The following is a 5,000-nucleotide window of genomic DNA, read 5'->3' on the forward strand; positions in this document are numbered from 1 at the left end:
TTAAAGTAAATACTAATAATGATGATAGTGATAATAATAATGTGTTGTATATATACACCAACAGACTTACATATCACATACACATATATATGATTGATTGATTGATTGAAAGTTTTCTCGCATCCTGACATCTAAGGTCATTGACGCCGATAGCATTTATTATATATGAAAAATAAAAGATGATTCAATTAAAATCATAAAAGCTAAGATGTCATTATAATAGTTAAAAAGTTTTCAGAAGACCTGCTTCTGAAATAAATCTAAAAATGCTGCTCGCATAGTAGGACACATCATGTCCAAGAATCTTGGCAAGGATGAACCTGCCATCCTCACCTCGAGCCTCAAACAAATATCTATTCCTTAAGTTATTATAATTGGGGCATTCGATCAACAAATGCCTCACTATTAAAGGTACTAAACAGTCCTCGCAATACGGTTGGTGTTGGCCATTCAGCAGAAATTCGTGTGTCAACCAAGTGTGACTAATACTGAGACGACTAAGAGTCGTCTTCCATTTTCGGGGTATCATGTTATACCTCCAAGGTGATATGACATTTGTTACTTCCCTCATTTTATTGCCATCTAGACTATCCCAGTGCTGTTGCCATTTATTACAAACCAATTTCTTGATGTAAGGTAGGAAATCATTACAGAGAATGGGATACCTCCTCGGTAGCAACTCGGATGCCGCATTCTTCGCCAGTAAATCTGCCTTCTCATTCCCAGTCACACCTACATGTGCTAGAACCCAACAAAATCAAACTGTTATACCTCTCCGTCCAATAATAAAAAGCCATTCTAAAATCATTAAAACTAAATTGTTACTAGAATTAAAAACTTCTAAAGCTTGAAAAACACTCTTTGCATCACTAAAAATTGTAAAATTACCCTCATTTTCCAAAACTATTTTCTCAATAGCGGTTAGTATGCCATACAGTTCGGCAGTAAATATGGAAGCTGTTAGAGGAAGTGCACCTCTACAATTAAAATCATTAATATGTACTCCAAATCCAACGCCAGCATCAGATTTGGAGCCATCAGTATATATAAAAGTCGATCCCCTATGTTCTGCAACATGTTCCATAAAAAGAGACCTAGATTCTAAGTCAGTCATATTCTTCTTAACTATTTACAAAATGATCCGTCAGGCAATTTCCGTGGATGCGTTGATGATACCTTGAATGGAAGCACCTTAATTCTAATTATATCCACATTGCTTAATAATTGTTTCACCCGAAAGCATAAGGTTGAGGAGATTTTGGGTGCAACTCAAAGTATGTTGAGTGCCTTACAAGGCTTGCAGTCTGAAAGGCTAAAGAATTAGGGAGTCTTTGGAATCTAAACTAATACCGAATAATAGAGGACATTCGGTAAAGGTCTAGAGGCAACTCCCCAGCATCAACAAGGAGACTTGTGATAGGTGAGGTTCTAAACGCTCCTGTTGACAATCTAATATCAGCATGATGTAGAGAATCTAATATTTTTAACCGGCTTGGTGTGGCTGAGGAGTATATTTCGCATCCATAACTAATTTTGGAAAAAATCAAGGCCTTGTATAATTTTAAAAAAGTATTGTGGTCTGGCCCCCATGATGTATGGGACAATACTTTTAAAAGATTCAGAGCCTCAAGACATTTAGCTTTTAATGCTTTTAAGTGAGAAACCCATGTAAGCCTACTATCCAATATCAACTCTAAAAATTTAGATGTATAGATCTGGGTCTGGATGTACTCCCCGGATACGACAGAAATGGACAATTGTCGTTTCACTTGTCAAGAACTTTAATCCATTCACATCGGCCCACTGGATAATTTTGTCAGTAGAGAGTTGTATTTTTCTCTCAACCGCTGTCATTTTAGCTCCAGCAAATGATATGGAGAGATCATCCACAAAAAATGTTGCGAGAACATCCCGGGGAATGACTGAGGATATCCCATTGATTGCTAGGGCAAAAAGGGTTACACTCAGCACAATACCCTGAGGAACTCCTCCTTCCACGCATTTACTCTCTGATAGAGTTTCCCCAACTCTCACTTGAAAAACTCTATGTGAAAGAAAATACTGAATAAATAGTGGTAGCTCTCCTTTTAATCCAAACTCATGGATTCTTTTAAGTATACCATATCTCCATGTGGTATCATATGCCTTTTCAAGATAAAAAAAGACTGTCACATGGTGGTTTGAAAGCAAAGGCCTCACAAATGGAGGACTCAAGTCGTATCAGCACATCAGTCGTTGAGTGTATTTTTCTGAATCCACATTGAATGGGTGATAAAATACCCTTCTTTTCAAAGTATCACATCAGTCTTACATTTACCATCTTCTCCATGATTTTGCATAAACAAGATGTCAATACAATTGGCCAATAATTTGCTGCTAAAAACTTGTCCTTACCGGGTTTTAAAAAATCTAAAATAATGGCTAGTTCCCAAACACTTGGATAACTATGATCATGCCATATTCTATTAAAAATGCTTAAAATAAATTTTTATTAAAAGGTGTGTGTATAATCATTGCATATGGAATTCCATCGGGTCCAGGGGCTGTATCGTTACACATAGCAAGTGCAGAAATTTAAAACTTATTTTTCTTCAATGCTCCATTTTTGATGACCAGGAGCTGCTTCACACTTGCATGATACATTTGAAAAATGGTCAGCCAGGGCATTGCTAACTTCGGTTGTTCCAGTCATAAACTGGCCATTTACCCTTAACACTGGTGGTGGGTTGGGGTTAATTTGCCTGCTATCCTTTTGACTTTCCTCCACACAGATGATGGTGTTCTACTGTTAATGGAGGAAACAAATGACATCCAAGACTGGTGCCAAGCTTCTTTTAAGGCACGACAGAACTGTGCTCTACAATTCTGGTATATGACTAAATTCTCCTCAGTATGGCGCATGTGCAATCGAGTTAAAAGACTTCCTTGTGGCTCTGTGCAGGGCAGTTAGTTCTGATGACTACCAGGGGACTGGTCGTCATCTGAATACCCCTGTTGTTTTGGGAATGGAATTGACTCCTGCTGTGTGAAGAGTTCCATTAAGTAAGTCTATGGCATCATCGTCACTTTCAAGCTGTTCTGCATTTCCTTCAATAGTATTACGAGTTGAAGCTGTCTATACCGAGGTCAATGTTTGTATTTTCTAGGTCGTCAACAGAGGGGTTGGTTTTTTTGAAAGAGCAAGCCGGGTTATCCACCTCTTATCGGAGGATGTCAGTCCTCCCATCCCATATGGTCTAATACGAGAAGAGGCTTCACCGGGGACCAGTCCTCTATTAGAGAGGGGCTGCCTCTCTTAAGGTGGGCGTACACTGGTCATTGGGGGTGGTTAGTCCCTCCCACCGGCGACTCCAATGCCTAGTGTCACCCATTACCCGCAAATATGGGTGACTTAAAACCGGATCACTGGAGCCCGATTCTTAACAGACTTGGTCTGCACCCAATGGGGTCTGCAAGAGGGTGATGGCATCTAAATTGGTACAGGATGAGATGGAATGGCGTCCATCCCACACTGTGCCAAATCCAAAGAAGCAGCCAAAGTATAATCAAATAAGGCAAAGTCGTCAACAAGTTCAAGCCCAAAAGGATGAGATGGGAGAATAAAAGAAATAACCAAAAGGGAAAGAGAAAGTGCTGACTAATTTAGTTGGATCAACAATCGGGCACCGAGGTCCAATGGGAAAGTAGTTCCCACTGTTCATTAGAGCCTAGCTGCTAATCCCTAAACACCCCCATCCTCGACAAGGCTTCAGCATCTGGGGGGGCACATATATATGTATATACTGTATATAAAAATATATTCATTTTATACGGTGTATATATATATATATATATATATATATATATATATATTTATATATATATATATTTATATATATATATATTTATATATATATATATATGTATATATATATATATATATATATATATATATACACCAACGGACTTGTATCACACACATACATATTATATATATATATATATATATATATATATATATATATATATATATACATATATATATGTATATATACATATATATGTATATATATACATATATATATATATATATATATATATATATATATACAGTATAAAATATTATAAATATATATCAACGGACTTACATCACACACACATACATTATATATATATATATATATATATATATATATATATATATATATATATATATATATATATATATATATATATATATATATACACAGCCGTCTTAAACCAAAAATAGTGTTATAATATAATATAAACCTTTACAAAAAGGTTTTGATTCTATTAATAGCACTATTTTCGGTTTAAAGCTACTATAGTGTTGCATAAATTGCATAAAATCACAATTAAACTGATTCGTAATTTCATCGCAGAGTTACAACCGTGATACCCCTACTTCCTTTCATCCCCGCTTCGAAGTTTTACAGTAGGGTGTTCCTTTTACCTCCCAGCAAGTTTTCACCAATAGCGAGTTTTACCACCTCCGCCAACGAAGCTGGAGGAGGTTATGTTTTCGCCCCTGATTGTCTGTTTGTGAACAACTTCTTGGCTATAATTTTACTCATAGAGTAGTGAAACTTTCATGGATAATTGTCATGTTGAGACGTGAAAGTGATTCAATTTGGAAAGTTAGTCAAGGTTAAGGTCGGCAATAGGTTGACCAAATTAAACATAACCTTAACCCCAAGGACGCACAGACTTAAACTCAGCCTACGGTCCAAATTGATTCTGGCAAAGGCAAGCCGGTTTCGAGAAATAAATTGAGTGTGTGTGACTGTGTGGTGTCTCTGTGGGTAAGTGTAATGTCAAAAGGAAGTTCTGCGTAGTGAATAAGTTTACCCCCAACTTTGAAATGTAAGACTCTACATGGAAACCTCACCAACATTGACTTGCAGAATTTTGGGTATATTATACAACCGCATCAAATTATGATTAATTCGTAAATAAATTCAAAGCTAATGTGTATAATCTTTTACTACTTCACAGGACCA

General features: G+C 36.5%; 1 protein-coding gene across 2 annotated transcripts in view; it reads right to left on the reverse strand.

The window, feature by feature from the left end:
* The window catches only part of LOC137614694 (carbonic anhydrase-related protein 10-like), a 780,810-nt gene that overhangs the window by 541,926 nt on the left and 233,884 nt on the right, over positions 1-5,000 (reverse strand). The window lies entirely within an intron of this gene.

The sequence above is a fragment of the Palaemon carinicauda genome, chromosome 21 (assembly GCF_036898095.1).
Source record: "Palaemon carinicauda isolate YSFRI2023 chromosome 21, ASM3689809v2, whole genome shotgun sequence".
In the NCBI taxonomy this organism is placed as follows: domain Eukaryota; kingdom Metazoa; phylum Arthropoda; class Malacostraca; order Decapoda; family Palaemonidae; genus Palaemon; species Palaemon carinicauda.